The sequence below is a fragment of the Capra hircus genome, chromosome 4, assembly GCF_001704415.2.
Source record: "Capra hircus breed San Clemente chromosome 4, ASM170441v1, whole genome shotgun sequence".
NCBI lineage: Eukaryota > Metazoa > Chordata > Mammalia > Artiodactyla > Bovidae > Capra > Capra hircus.
Window position 1 is genome coordinate 65,845,812 of NC_030811.1, and position 16,945 is coordinate 65,862,756.

Sequence of the window (16,945 nt, forward strand, 5' to 3'; positions counted from 1 at the left end):
ATGGCATCTTGCTCCAGTTTTCTTTGTGACAGAGGAGCCTGATGGTCTGCAGTCCATGGGGTCACAAAGAGTCGGACACGACTGAATGACTAACACTTAGTTCATTTATTTTGAATGCTTGTGGTTGGGACAACCTAGTTTAGGAAACTCAGTCACTAAAAGGCTGTTTCTTGTTTTGCAAATTCTCCACCTCTTTAGAGAATCTCTTCATCACTAAGTTTCTAAACCTAGTTTCTTCAACTCACCCTCAGGAAATGGATCCTCTCATATATTTTTGACAGAAATTTATAATTATAGGTACAACTTTGGGTTTGAGAATGCACTAGATACTTGAGCATGAGGTTCTGATTTTATAAGGTAGCTGCTGAAGAAGGGAGAAAAAGAAATGTAGGCGAGATGGGAGGGAAATAGGACAATCTTACCTTTTGGCTAAGAGCGAGCTTGCACCTGGACTGGCTTAGGTGCAAATGTAACCAGGGAAAGCGATTTAGTCTTGAGTCCCACTGTCAGAACCCTGCAGGGAGCAAGAGCCAGAGTCAGTTGGTTAGTCCTTCACTCTTAGAGCACCAACTCTCTAAACAAGCCAAGTTAAAGCAGAATAAAAAAGAGGGGACACAAAAGTGAGTCAAGTAATCTTTTTTTTTGCTGAATTGATGGGCTCAATAGAGGACAGAAATGGTATAGACCTAATAGAAGCAGAAGATATTAAGAAAGAGGTGGCAAGAATATACAGAAGAACTGTACAAAAAAGATCTTCATGACCCAGATAATCACAATGGTGTGATCACTAACTAGATCCAGACATCCTGGAATGTAAAGTCAAGTGGGCCTTAGTAAGCATCACTATGAACAAAACTAGTGGAGGTGATGGAATTCCAGCTGAGCTATTTCAAATCCTGAATGATGATGCTGTGTAAATGCTACACTCAATATGCCAGCAAATTTGGAAAACTCAGCAGTGGCCACAGGACTGGAAAATGTCAGTTTTCATTCCAATCCCAAAGAAAGGCAGTGCCAAAGAATATCAGTCCTAAGTGTTCATTGGAAGGACTGATGTTGAAGTTGAAACTCCAATACTTTGGCCACCTGATATGAAGAGCTGACTCATTTGAAAAGACCCTGATGCTGGGAGATTGAGGGTAGGAGAAGGGGATGACAGAGGATGAGATGGTTGGATGACATCACCAACTCAATGGACATGAGTTTGGGTAGATTCCGGGAGTTGGTGATGGATAGGGAGGCCTGGCATGCTGCAGTCCATGGGGTCACAAAGAGTCCGACATGACTGAACAACTGAACTGAACTGATCCAAAGATCTGTAATGACTATGGACCTTTGAATAGCAGTGTTAGTATATTTCTAAAATATTTTGTAGCTAATCAGCCTCTTTAAAAAATATATTAAAATATAGTTGATTTACAATACTGTGCTTGTTTCAGGTGTACAGCAAAGAGATTCAGTTATATATGTATTTATCTATATTCTTTATAGGTTATTTTCTATTATAGGTTATAATAGAATGCTGCTGCTAAGTCACTTCAGTCGTGTCCGACTCTGTGCGACTCCATAGACGGCAGCCCACGAGGCTCCCCCGTCCCTGGGATTCTCCAGGCGAGAACACCGAGTGGGTTGCCATTTCGTTCTCCAGCGCATGAAAGTGAAAAGTGAAAGTGAAGTCGTTCAGTCGTGTCCAACTCTTAGCGACCCCATGGACTGCAGCCCACCAGGCTCCTCCATCCATGGGATTTTCCAGGCAAGAGCACTGGAGTGGGTGCCATTGCCTAAGTGAATATGATTCCCTATGCTGTACAGTAAATCATGGTTGCTTATCTGTGTCGTATATAGTAGTGTGTATATTTTACTCCCAAACTCCTAATTTATCTCTGCCCTTTTCCCCTTTGGTAACCATAAGTTTGTTTTCTATGTCTGTGAACCTAGTTCTTATTTGTAAATAACTATTTGTATCTTTTTTTTTTCTTTGTTAGATTTCATGTATAAGCACTATCATGTAATATTTGTCTTTCTCTGTCTTACTTCACTTTTGTATGATGGTCTCTAGTTCCATCCATGTTGCTGCAAATAGCGTTATTCAATTCTTTTTTATGGATGAATAATATCCCTCTGTGTGTGTGTGTGTGTGTGTGTGTGTGTGTGTGTAAACCACATCTTTATGCATTCATTTGTCAGTGGAACTTTAGGTTGCTTCCGTGTCTTGGCTGTTTTGAGTAGTGCTGCTGTATGCATTGGGGTGCATGTATGTAGGCCATAAGTATATCCTTTCTAATTATGGTTTTCTCTAGATATATACCCAGGAATGGGACTTCTGGTCATATGGAGGTTCTGTTTTTAGTTTTTAAAGAAATCTCCATACTGTTTTCCATAGTGGCTGCGCCAGTTTACATTCCCTACAGTGTAGGAGGGGTCCCTCTCTCCACAGTGTCTCCAGCACTTGTTGTTTGTAGAGTTTTTGACCATGACCTTTATGACCAGTGTGAGGCAATACCTCGCTGTAGTTTTGGCTTGAATTTCTCTAATAATTGGGGATGTTGAGCATCTTTACATGTGCCTGTTGTCTTTGGGAAAATATCTATTTGAATTTTCTGTTCATTTTTTGATTGGGTTGTTTGTTTTGTTGATATTGAGCTGTTTGAAGTGTTTCTATATTTTTGAAATTAATCCCTTGTCTGTTGCTTCATTTGAAAATATTTTCTCCTGTTCTATAGTTTTTTAATCAGTTGGATCTTTGAACTAATTCTGTGAGATCGTTAAGGCAGATGGTTATAGTCTATGCTCTCTGCTGATGAGAAAATAACAGAAATACTTGTTTACTCAAGGTTGTGTGGCTAGTAAGTGGTGCAATCCAGTGAGTCACCTCCCTTCCCGTAGTCTAGTGTTCTTCCCTCTCTGTAAAACACACTGCCTCTCATGGATTGGACATCTGAGTCTTCAGAATGTCTCTTGGATGTTAACTGCTTGGAGGGCAAAGGTGATGTCTCCTGTTTCTTTCGTACTTCTTTGTATCATGGGTACACATAGTGGAAGCCCAGCAGGAATATTTGTTAACTGAGATGTGGGCTTGACATCATGGCAAGAGGAGAGTTTGGGATTAGACAGATGGAGAGGCACAGGCATATGCTGGCTGTGTGATCTGGGTGAAGTTATTTGATCTCTGAACTTGATTTTCTTATCTATAAAATATGGATGAAAATTCTACATAGTGGTTTTTTTTTTTTCTTTTTGGTATGAGTCAAAAATAACATTTGTAAGGTTTCCTATGGTCTTCCCTGGTAGTTCAGTTGGTAAAGAATCTGCCTGCAATGTAGGAGACCCCGGTTTGATTCCTGGGTCAGGAAGATCCCCTGGAGAAGGGAATGGCTACCTATTGTAGTACTCTTGCTTGCAGAATACCATGGACAGAGGAGCCTGATGGGCTAGAGTCCATGGGGTCGCCAAGAGTCGGACATGACTGAGCAACTCACACACGCACACATATGCAACACAAACACACAGTTTCCCACATGGTAGCTGCCAGATAGTAAATGCCTTTCCCTTCAGTGGTAACAGTGGATCACAAGACTGTGCTTTTTCCTAGCTCCTCCTTTTTTTTTTTTTTCCCCTGCAGGGCTGTTTCATTTATTGGCTTTGTTTTTGTTTGTTTTCATCTTAAAAAACAGTGCCAGAGTTTAGGATGGAGCCACCCATTCAGTTAAGGGAACATTCCTCATACCAGACTCCATGAATTCTGAGGATCTGGAAGAAAGGGAAATAGGCAGTTTACCAGAAGCAAATAGATCCTGTTCATCATTTCTTGCCCCCTTTGGTTAGGCAGTTAAGTTACAAAGAGCTGATCCAGGAATATTCTTTAGAGAAAAATCTGATTTTGTGGATGTACTCAGAAGTCAAATATTGTCTCTGGCTGAACCAGTATATCCTTGGAAACTTGAAACCTGAAACTTAAAAATTAATTTTGAATTTTGTTTGTGGTATTTGCAAGTGAAGCTACAATTGTTTATTCATGAAGTTCTCTCAAGCTATTAGATGTGGCAAAACTAGATGTTGCCCCAATTTAAGATTGTCTCAGTTTTGTAGTATTTTCTTTTCCATATTCATTCAAAGTCTTATACCATACTGCTTGACTTTAAAATTGATCTTTTTAAATTAATAAATTCATCATTGCAACGAATTCTCATTTTCTGGAGCAGTATGTTTGGTAAACAGTCTTATATTGTAAATTTAAAAGATTTCTCATTTCTGGGTATCAGTCTGACTCCCCTGTTAGGTTTTTTTTTTTTTTTTTTTTGGCTTCAGCAATGAATTTGGATAGCATGATCTCCATGTCATTTAATTTGGTATTTTACGTACTTTTATTGGGTTGCTGCTCTTTTGTTCTGAGAACTTCTTACTGAGCCTATAGCTAAGCTGAGAATTTTACTGTTGACATTTTTTAGGAAGTCAGTTTTTCTGGTTCTGAAATGGAGTAATTTTCTATTTTTATAATAAAGCTAATTAATTACTAGTTCCTATTGGAAGTAGAATCTTCTTTTATGGCCCAGTCCATGGTATTATATGAGATGAACTCTTCGATAGTACCACTGTATCTTTCCTGTGTCCTCCATTGACCACCGTTTTACACGTGCACACTGAGGAAATGAGGTTGGAAACGTTGGACTTTTCTTTACAGGTTTCAGGCACTAAGGAACAACTAGGAAGAATATTTTGAAGATGTTTCACACATATGTCTCTTCCCTCTCTTTCAGTTCTAGGAACATCATTAGATAATTTAGTCAAAGAAACATAATTCCCTTTCCCATTCGTCTGGAAATAATTTACTGAGTAGATATGTGCTCAGTGGAAGAAAGGTTTGGCAAGCGGTACATATTCTTTAGCTTGTGGATGTTGGGAGCATATGTTAGTGATCCCCTAATGAAAAGCACATGCTCAGAAAGTGGTTACTGTGTGTGCTTGGTAACTATTCTAGCAATATTGTGTTATGGGAGGGTCCTCATTTTGAGTGGAAATAATGGATGAGTTGAAACCAATGCACAAGTTCTGTAATGCAGTTTTCAAGATCTAGTCCAGCCCTAGAAATAATCTATTCATAAATTGTAAAAGATTGGGCTTTCATTGCACTTTCTTAGAACTCAGCTTTAGTAAAATTCTAAAGTAAATATATGGTGAAATTAGTCTTAAGTAATTTAAATGTGAATTTAGCAACCAGAGAAAGATAAAAAATAAAGTACTTAGATATAGTCACATCAACTGATAAGAAGGTCAGGACATTTTACTACTTCTTTAAAGTTGGTTTATTTATTTTTTTTTCCCCATATACCTTCCAAGTGGATTATTTACTTGATGGAAAAAAAGGGTATGAACCAGGTTTAATGTTCAATAAAATCTAGCATTATAGTTTTATTTAGAGGACTTCACCTCTTTCTTGTTGTTTATTTTCAGGGTTGATCTCTTTAAAATTAATTGACCTGGCTATATAAAAATTGCTTAACAGTAATTTAGACATGGAATTTCATTTTAGGACCAGACCACTGCCACAAAGTGTGACGAAGTTTGAATGCATATAAACCTCTCTGTTCCTCTTCCCAGTCAAAGTCTGTTCGTCTCTAAAAGCAGCCTTTGACATTTTTAGTTGTTCAGTTTTTTGCTTTTGTTAGCACTTTTATTGGCAAGGTATTATGATTTCCTTAAAGTTTTTAGAATACTTTTTCTGTGTTCAGCCTAGTATTTTTTTTCTCGCTATTAGACCTGATTATTCTTAGAGGTTATATCTCAGAATTAAGGTGTTTAGGATTATATCAAAATGCCAGTTATCTTAAGTGTATTTTTAACTGTAAAAATTGTGTATGCATCAGCTATGGTCCATAGGGTCACAAAGAGTTGGACATGATTGAAGCCACTTAGCACACACATGCAAGGTAGCCTTTACACATGGAGTTCATTAGTACTGTTGGTTTAATAACATTTAAAGCAATCATGATATTCTTTAGGTTTCCTAGTTTTTCATCATACATTTTATCTCTTGAAGTTATATGTGAAAATAGTTTTGATGGAAAATTCCAACTTATCAGCATACCAGTGTTATTTAGCAATTAATGTTTATGCCTGAGTATCAGTATTGGTTTAAAGTTGTTTCATTTAATTTCTACATTTAATCTTTTCAAAGCTAGATACTTAAAATGGTGAACTATAACAGTATTCATCTGCCCTGTTTTTAGGGAAAAACATAAACTGTACATTTAACATATGATGAACTCACAAGACTGTATCTTAATAAAATAATATTAAGACATTAGATATTTTACTTACTTTTTTTTAAAGGGGATGAGAACTTTATTTTCTCATCTTAATTGTAAACTGTGTGAGGTAGGTTAGATACCAGTTTGTTGTCTTGCACTTTTGTAACTTTAATAAAATCAGGGCATTCCAGAGAACGTGATGAATTGTTTTGCTGTATTAAAGATGTTTGTTGACTTTATTAATCTATTTAATTTTTTAAATTTCATAATATAGTTTAAATTATATGTGTCATTAATAAAAGTGGGGAGAATTTCTTTTTAAAGCAGTTAACTTTTACCAATATTATATGTTATATACATTTATATGTTTTTAATGTTATGGATTCTGTGTCATATTCATAATTTATAACAGTAGTATAAATCAAAATAATAGTATAGTTTTGTGGAGCGTAATTGCAATCATAAAAAGAGAATGCCATCATGTTGAAATACAAAGAATATATATATATATATATTTTTTTTTTTTTTTTACAGTACCATAGTCATGTTTATTTTCTTGCTTTAGAGTTGACCCTACTAGTATATTAGAAAAAATATTTAACCTTCGGGATTTGTGGTCCTTGTTTGTAAATTTGGGGAACAGTGAGGATCCTGCTTTATCTGGTTGTTGTGGGGTTAATCAATGTTTCAGGCTAAGTGTCTTGTACAGTCTGGTGGGCAGTAGATATTCAGAAGTGGCCCCTGCTGAAGGCAGTTAGCAGTGTTTGCTTCCAGCAGACCACAGAGCCAGGGACAGGTAGGGCCTGAGTCCTCTTTAATCAGTGTTACAGCCCAAGAAACAAGCACACTTCCAAAGAGTAAGTTTTAAAAGTTTATCTTTCTATAAAACTAAGCCTTCCTGAAGAGACTTTAGGATGAGTTTATGAAAGAGCAAGTCGATGAGTCATCTAAATTTTGTAACTTAAGGAAATCAAGAGCTATGTTAGTCACTGTAGGATTTGAAAATGCTCTATGATTTAAATGTTAACTTTTAATCATAAATCTAAGTCAGTGCATTCATTCACACTTTATTTCTTTCCTTACAGCTTATTTATTTTACTAAAAAATGATGAAAGGGAAAAAACCTCCAAAATATTAGTTTTTGAAGTAAAGATATGTAATTTATTTTATTGCTAACTGGTAAATATCAGTCAGATTAGTTATAGTCTTAATTGCATCTGAATGGAAGTCTCATATTTTAAGATAGAGATATCTTTTATTTTCATGAGAGCTTTAAGAATTTAGGATTTGAGCATTTGCTGTGGCATATGGTGCATTTTCTGTCCTATTTTGTATACCAGCCCATTAAGAAGAGAAAGTGAAGTAACTAATCTAAAAATAACTCTGCTGTTGGCCTAATTTAACGACAACAAAAAAAGTCTACTGTGCATCAGTAAAATTCCACATTTTGTCTCCCCTGGTGGAAAAATCTCTGAAGCATTTTGCCACCTATTCACAGAACAGCATCTTGTTTGGCATCATAATTGCAGCCAGAAGGGCTGTTTTGACTTTTTTTAGTTATGTGTGCCCCAGTCATAGTGCAGACCTTGACAGTCCAGAGACCCACCTTACTTGATACCAAGTCGCATATTCATGCATATTTCCAAAGCCCATTCATTTTCAAAAAAACATACTATCTTGAATTTGAAAATTGGTGTTTTTAAAAAAGCCAGTGGGATACAAAAGTACATATTAAAACTAGTCACAGAAGTATAGTCATGTCTTTAATAGTTTAATTTTTTAATGCCTGTTCAACTTATCTTTAAAGTTATGTAAGGTATCTTAGGGCTTCCCTTGTAGCTCAGTCGGTAAAGGATCTGCCTGCAGTGCAGGAGACCTGGGTTTGATCCCTGGTTTGGGAAGATCCCCTGGAGAAGGAAATTGCAACCTACTCCAGTATCCTTGCCTGGAAAATCTCATGGACAGAGGAGCTTTGTGGGCTGTAGTCCATGGGGTCTTAAAGAGTCAGACACGACTGAGCGACAACACTAACTAAGGTATCTTAAAAATACTTGTAAGATGAAAGAAGTTTAATGAATTTCTTTCATCTTTACACGTATTCTTTGGTGAATTTTTGGCATTTTGTTTATATTATTTACTATTCTTCAGATTAACATTTTTATATTTGTTCAGAATTGTCTTGGTTTGCTAATTGGAGTAGTTGGTGTAGAAGTACTTCATGTAGATAATGGTTCTTTTTCTAACTTTAAGATTTCAGGCATTTTGGATACTTTATGATAATACATTTGCTATTGATTTCAGGTACAGAGTGTCTCAAGAGCTTGAGTGTGGAACATCATCAGTGGAACTGAGGCATTTCTTCATGGTGAGGGAACTGATTGGCACTAATGTTTGTAAAAGATTTTGCAACTTAAATTCAAAGGAATTTTTATTCCTTTTGTGAGATCTTTAAGAATTTGGGAGTGAGCATTTGCTGTGGCATATGGTACATTTTAAATTTTAAAATACTTTTGAATCCTACATAAGCATTCATTCACTGATATGTTGGACTAGTATGAGCTTAGAACATCCATAAGGAATATTTTAGCTCTTAAAAAGATAAGATATGGAGCAGATAGGAAATAAACTTTGTTAAAGAATAACATTCAAGTATTAGGAGGATTTCAAGAGAAGTAAGTATTAATAATAGCCCTATTAGGAAGACCACATTAATCGTTTGCAGTGAATCACGTACACTGACTCTGGCTTATATATCTGACTGACTCACTTTGGCCAGTGGGACATAAGCACGTATGATGCAAGTAGACAGATGATAAGTGCTGGCCTTCTTGGAATGCTACTGTCACCATGTGAAGAAGCCTGTTCTAGTCTCCCAAAGATGAAAGGCCATATGGAGACATCAAGCCTGTTCAAGGCCTGCTGGGCCCAAGGGAATTCTGCCAGAGCTAACCTACCAGGTGAATGCAGCTGCAAAGTAAGCCTATCCCAGGTCCTTATAAGAACCATACACCTTACGCACAGACTCATCAGAAATTAGCTGTTGTTTTAAGTTGCTGAGCTTGGGAACTGTTTGCTATGCAGCAATTGATAAACGAATACAGGAATTCATGCAGCCGCAGGATGCAGTACAGAAAGTGAAAATAATGGCAGATGTCCACCGAAAGCAGGCCAGGAGACCTGTAGTTAAGCTCCTAATTTGCTTCTGAGGTTCCTAGTAGTTAAAGTGGAATGCAGTTAGTTTTAGAGCATCCATTTTGAAAAAGAAGGAAGAATGGCATTCTTCAGAAAAGGGAATGCCATTCCTTGGAGTAAACTCTATAAGAGCGTTCTCATGTTAGGCCTTACCAGGAGAGAGTAATGAGTGATATATAAGGGGCTATGTCCTTGACCACATTCCAGCAGTAGATCTTCTGAAGGGATCTTTTGTGTATTTCTGTAAAGCCCAAAGATATATCTTCAAAGCACAACTCTGTGAGTGATTATGAGAAGGATTAAGGTATATTGTAGTCTTTAAAAAATTTTATTATTATACAGTTTCCTATTTGACTTTATTCATTTCCACAGCGTCAGGTAAATTCTTTGACACAACGACTCCAAATTTATGTGTTTAATCCCTAATTTCTCATTGTGCTACACATTTGAATGCTTTCAACAGTGTACTATACATCTCTTCCTGGAAAATCTTTCTTCTTTCAGTTTCTTATTTGGAATCTAAAACATTGCTTTCCTTCCAGAAGGTTTAGTTGTGTTATTTCTAGTGCCACAGTGTCCTGTAGTTATTGATGATCAGCTCTTAGAATGAACCTAATAGTGATGGCTGGTGGACTTGAGAGCCTGATGGCCTGAAAATATTGAAGTTGTATTATTGTAAAGTTTTTACTCGCATTCAGAGAATGCGAAACAGTATTCGCATGAGAATCAGAGATTGAAAACAGTAACCAAACAGAAAAACTGAAATCCTGGAAGAACTGAAATAAAGATAATAAATGAGTTCTCTACTTCAAGCAAATGAAAATTTATAAACCTTGTGTGAAACAGAAAAAGAACGTAACTTATATGGCTGTTTTGTTTTGAATCAATAATTACTGTGTCCCTTTGACTACCTAAGTGTCACCTAAGTGAATCTGCTTTTCTCTATGTCCAGAACCACTGTCATTGTCTAAGACACTCCCAGCTCCTGCTTGTCTAATGCAATATGGTCTTTTGAAATATGTGTTAACTGTCCATATTTCTGATATAGGTATTTTCTTATTTTCTTTTCTTCCTTGCTATATCAGTGTCTTCCAGAGTATAGGCACAGGGTAGTTGCTTAATGTATATTTATTGAAGGAATGATGGCATTCTTCATGGACACTTTTATACCTCTCTAGTAGGTTCTATAACATAGCAACACTTATTTTCATATTATCCCTTTGGTTGTAATGGCTCCTTATGTCTTTTAGTTTATAATGACCCAAATACTGTTTGTTACATATTTTGGAGTTATGATTTTTAAAATACACAGAATAGCTTGCATAAAGCCAGGATAACATGAAAAGTTAACTACAGCGTCACTGGAGCAAATCCAGATGCCATTTGCTGAGTGAGCCTTGTGGCTCTGGGGGGAGTGATTAGTGGGCTTTGTCCTATGGGAGCCAAAGGTCTTTTGGAGAGGACTAGGCCAGTGAATCTTTTGGGGAATCAGAGTGGCAGAAGAAGTTGCAAAAAAGAAAGCCGCTATACCTTCTAAGAACCTTCTAAGAACTTATACCATAAGGACTTTATACCTTATAAGAACTGCCATACGTTATAAGAACTTTCTTTAGGCTCTTTTCTGGACTTAACATTTTGCTGGCCCTAAAAACAGGTATCATAAAAGATAAATAAATTGAATGCAAAAATGACAAAGGGAAAAATGTCTAAGAAGACTAGAATATTAAAATCAAAAGTCAGAGTAAAATTTTGAAAACACCTAAGACATTTGAAATGGTGGCTCTCAAGATATTTAAAATGATAGCTGTAAATGAGAGCAATAGGGGAAAAAAGATTAGTATTAGAACTCCGGAAATTAGGGGTAAGAGTTAATTGAATAAAAATGTGACACAAAGAATAGAAGCTGAAAGTTGGGTAAGTAAATATACAGTAAGAAAAAATATTAGTAAGATATATGAGATTAAATTTCAAATGCATAGGGTAACTATGATTAAAAATTCATGTGAAAGGAGAGTGATTTGATGGAAGGTGATGAGGATTTGGTGAGGGGTTGTCTTCACAAGAGAATTACCTCCTCTTCAAGCTTTTGACATTTCGTCTTGCCTCCTTCAAGGGCACTCATGCCTCCCTATGTTTCAATATAAAATTATCCTTTGGGGACTATCCCTGTGGAGCTGGGATAACACCTTCCCTCTCCCATCCCAGTTTTTTTTTTTTTTTTTTTAACATGGCAAGTATTCAGAGTTGATTGCAGAATCTTTAGTAAGAGCTTGTGTCTAAATAACTCTCTAAACCTGGCAGTTGAAAATGATTTTGATGTTTCACGAGAAAATTTTTACTTTGATTTGACAAATGATTCTGTTTTGCATAACCCTATAGTCCCTTGTTTGTTGTTACATGATTATAATAGTGAATGCTGTTAGAAATGTTTACAGTATACATTATTTGCATTACTTTTTTGATCTTTATAGCCACCTCTGGGACAAGTACTTTCATTATATCCCATGGATTACTTTAAATGTGTATTTTAGAATTGGACAATCTGAGGTCTTGATAAATTAGGATAGTTTCTTGTTGTTGCTGTTCTTCAGTTGTTAAATTGGGTCCAACTCTTTGCAACCCAATGGGCTGCAGCACACCAGGCTCCTCAGTCCTCCACTATATCCCAGAGTTTGCTCAAATTCATGCCCATTGAGTTGGTGGTGCTGTCTAACCATCTCATCCTGTGTCACCACTTCTCCTTTTGCCTTCAGTCTTTCCCAGCATCGGGTTCTAGTGTCTATTAGTCAAGCTGAGGTTAGTACCTGAATCTTTTAATTCCCACTCTAGTTGTGTTTCTGCCATAGCCTTTACCATATTTCCACCTGCTGTTTCTTGGGTTCACAGTGGTTGAATGTTTTGTAACATTTATGAATAAGAATGGCAAAAATGAATGTGAAGTTTTAATAGAAACTGTGCTCTCATTCCAGATTATGAATGAATTAATAGAGAATTTATGCCCCTCATACTGCCCTTATGCATAATTTCTTATTCTGTGTGAAATTTGTCATCATTAAAGCATGATTTTAAAAATGGGAAAAATTAATGGTTTTCAGAATGACTGAAGATATAAAAAGTATGTGAGGAAGCTAAGAATAGACAGGTATAGTAAATGACTGGTTATATATCAGCCAAGAATTTTTTTGACTACTCCTGTCTTTACCTAGGCGGAATCAAGCTTTGAGAAGATCTTGACAGGCACAAAAATTAATAGATTTTTCACTACACAGTAAGTACAATTACAGAGGTTGGCACAGCATGTTAGAGGTAGACAGAGAAGGGACTGCTGCCACAGAATAGGTGAGTGGGGAGAGGAGAGGCTTCCCAGAAGAAAACTCTGAATTGTTACCGGCAGATTGTTTTATGTACCAGTGTTGAAAATGAAGGCTTTTCTGGTTCTTTCAAGCAATAATTGACAAAGTGGTTGGTCATCTCCTGATTGGCAAGAACAGTCCATTTTAGAATTAGATTAATCCCCAAATGCAAATCCATTCTTCCATTCTCATGAGTGAAAAAAATTTGCATAGGTTTTTACTTCGATGAACAATTAAGGACTACTTGTGTTGTGCTTATTCGCTCAGTCATGACCAACTCTTTGCGACCCCATGGACTGTAGCTCATACTTACTAGTAGTCTAAGTTGGATATTAAAGTTTAGTAAAATATATATAACATTGCCAAATGCAACCCATTACTAGAGTCTGCTACAAGATATTAGTATTTCATCAGAAATCGAAGTGCAATGAAATACTTGATAAGTTGTAAAGCTTCAGCTGCTCATGCTCAACAAACAGGTGGCTGGAATTACCGGTATTTTCTTGAAAGTTTTATCAGTATATCAGCTGGGCTCTCTTAAACTGGTCATGGTGTTTGCTGCTGTCTTGCATATGAATTATAAATGATTAGTATAGATTCATCATCTTATTTTTCCAGGATTATATCCTTCAGTGTTAATTCATACTCTTAGTTTTTAGTTCTTGCATGTCTTATTGTTGGTAAATCATGAGTGAAAAACAAACCGTGCATGATTTTCATCAGAACTTCTCAAATGTTGGCATGAGTAGGAATCTGAAGAGCTTATTACAAAAGAGATCCCTGGGCACCATCCGCAGAAATTCTAGTTCAGTACATCAGTGTGGGGTCTGATAATTAACAGTTTTGACAAGCTCCCAGGTGATGTTGATGCAGCTGACTTTTCAGCCATACTTTGAATAAAACCAGTCTGTATCATTCTTGCTGGACTCGCCTGGTGGCTCAGTGGTAAAGAATTCACCTGCCAATGCAGGAGACACAAGTTTGATTCCTGAGTCAGGAAGATCCCCTGGAGAAGGAAATGGTGACCCACTCCAGCATTCTTGCCTGGGAAATCCCATGGACAGAGGAGCCTGGTGGGCTACAGTCTAGAGGCCATAAAAGAGTTGGACATGACTTAGTGACTAAAAAATATCATTCTTGCTAAAGCAGACATGTAGACCACCCAAGAAAACATTCATGTATAATGATATCTCCTATTGTTTAGTCCTTTTCTTTTGAAAGATAGCATTCGCAAGATGGGATGTTTAGGTGGGTGAGGAGCAGAATCTCTGGGTATTTTGGTCACTTTTAGTAACACACCAAAAAACAAAAAAAACAAAAAACCAGATTGAGAATCTCTGATTGTGAGCAAATTACAGTTGATCAGATGTGGCTCAGACATCACATGCTAGAACAGAGGTGATAAATCACTGTGGCTCAAGCATCATGTGCTAGGAGAACAGAGCTGATAAACATGGCTAGAGAAATTTACCGTCTTATTTAGGGTTTTGTATATCAGATTCAATAATTTGTCTTTAACCTAAGAGTGATAGTAAACCATCAAAACATTTGGAACTAGGAGATGGCATGATCCAAGTTATATAAAAAAAGAGTATAGCAAGAAGGGAAGCAGAGATGACAGTTTGAAGTTGCAACAATAAGGTAGATAAAAAACAGTGAAGGACCTGAACTAAATAATAAGGAGTGATGAGAATGATAGATGTGAGAGATAGTAAGGCAGTGATAATGATTATAATAGCAACTAATATTTGCTGTGCATTATGAGGGCTTCCCTGGTGGGTCAGAGGTTAAAGTGTCTGCCTGCAATGTGGGAGATCCGGGTTCGATCCCTGGGTCGGGAAGATCCCCTGGAGAAGGAAATGGCAATCCACTCCAGTACTTTTGCCTGAAGAATCCCATGGAGGGAGGAGCCTGGTAGGCTACAGTCCATGGGATTGCAAAGAGTCAGACACGACTGAGCGACTTCACTTTCACTTTCACGAGCTATAGACTGATCACTTTACCAAGCAGGTTGGGTATATGATTTAATTTAGTCCTTACAGCAGCCTTAAATGGGGAAACTGAGTCACAGAGAGGCCAAGTTACTTGTTAAGGCCACACAACTGCTTAGGGCAGAACAATGATTTAGACTCCAGCAGAGCCCAGACTCTTGAACTGAATGGTAGATTTGATGAAATTGAGTGATACGAGGTGAAGGAGGTGGATTGAGTGTTCATAGATTAACCATTTCTAGCCTAGACACTGGTACTGTGTAGGAAAATTATGAGGTGATGTGTATTTGGAGTGTGATGAAGTGGAGAAGTGAAGGGCCAGGGAGAGGATAAATTCAATTTTGGACATTCTGAGTTTGAGAAATCCAAGAGAAGAGATCTAGTGGTCAATGAATATATGGGTCTTTACTGTAGAAATCTAATGCAAACCCACAAAAACATGGTGGGTAGATGAGATGCAGAGAATGTTGTGAAATGGGTAAACCTATCTGTGCTGCTGCTGCTAAGTCACTTCAGTTGTGTTCGACTCTGTGCGACCCCATAGACGGCAGCCCACCAGGCTCCCCCGTCCCTGGGATTCTCCAGGCAAGGACACTGGAGTGGGTTGCCATTTCTTCTCCAGTGCATGAAAGTGAAAGTGAAGTCACTCAGTCGTGTCCCACTCTCCGAGACCCATAGACTGCAGCCTACCAGGCTCCTCTGGCCATGGGATTTTCCAGGCAAGAGTACTGGAGTGGGTTGCCATTGCCTTCTCCGAAACCTGTCTGTAGTACTGTATTAAATTTTGAATGTCACTCTAATTAAAACTGAAGTTGTGTCTAGAGATAAACATAGTTTCAAAGAATTGGGAAACAATGTTGCAGGAATACTAGAGTAAGGAACTGGGTTGTTTAATGCAGAATTAAAGAGAAGTGGGGGAGAAGGCAATGGCACCCCACTCCAGTACTCTTGCCTGGAAAATCCCATGGACAGAGGAGCCTGGTGGACTGTAGTCCATGGGGTCGCGAAGAGTCGGACACAACTGAGCGACTTCACTTTCACTTTTCACTTTCATGCATTAGAGAAGGAAATGGCAACCCACTTCAGTGTTCTCGCCTGGAGAATCCCAGGGACAGAAGAGCCTGGTGGGCTGCCATCTATGGGGTCGCACAGAGTCGGACAGGACTGAAGCGACTTAGTGGCAGCAGCCGCAGCAAAGAGACGGGGAAAGCCGATGGTACACAATATTTAAGAGAATAGTTATGTAGAACAGGGAATGTAGATAGCACAGTAGTCAGAATAGGACCAAACAGATGCCAATTACTCAGTTCCAGATATGCTGAGAATAAAAGCATGTCCAAAAAGGGAAGGGATTGCCTTATGAGGTAGTGCATGCTACTTAAGGAACTGAAATATCAACTGGAGTGCCACCCAGTACCAGTATTGTAGAGATAATTCTTGTTCCACATGGATTATTCAGTACATCAGAATTTAAGAGTATTGTAATAAACTGTTCTGGGTTTTATAATTTGTTTTTAAATTATTGATAGGTGCATTCTGAATTTTTCTTCACAAGCGAAGTAAATCATTATTTTTCTTGGCATAAAGCACATGAAATCATCACCATCTAAGATGATAGTTGCTGGAAATGTGTAAGGATCGTCCCTAAAAACTAATGCATGTCTCATTACTGCTCTAGTTGTTTCAGCAGAATGCAATAGTTTGGTTGCAGGAATTGTTTACCATATCAGTGACGCCAAATAAAGGCAGTTTTTTTTAATTCCACATAAAGCAAAATGTCAAAATAAAGTGTAGTTTCTCATTACTGGATCTACAGTTTTTGTATCTTTTTTTTTTTCCCTTGGCCACTGGGAGTTTTGTTACCAGCCATGAAACACAACCTTCATGTTGTACTGTGTAGGATAGATACTGTAAATTTCTGGGCTTGCTTTTCCATTGATCTGGATTGCCGTATGGGAATCCTATTCAGCTGATCTTTATTTCCTGAGTCAGAAATTCTGTTTTACCAATCTTTGGGGCTTTCAGCAGCTATTCTCAGTGGGCCTTCAGGTATTGCACATGAAAGAGAAGGTTCAAAGGCATAGAAAGAAGGTTCAGGGCTGAAATGTTTACACTGCATTTTAAAAAATTTTACAAACATTTTCTAAGTTGATGGATCAGC

The 16,945-nt window shown here is 37.5% G+C and overlaps 1 protein-coding gene across 1 annotated transcript in view; it reads left to right on the forward strand.

The window, feature by feature from the left end:
• FOXP2 (forkhead box P2) overlaps nucleotides 1-16,945 on the forward strand; it is a 673,273-nt gene that overhangs the window by 25,885 nt on the left and 630,443 nt on the right. Inside the window, exon 2 of the mRNA XM_018046611.1 lies at nucleotides 8,550-8,613. The gene's annotated coding sequence lies outside the window, so the exon portion shown is untranslated. The remainder of the gene's footprint in view (nucleotides 1-8,549; nucleotides 8,614-16,945) is intronic.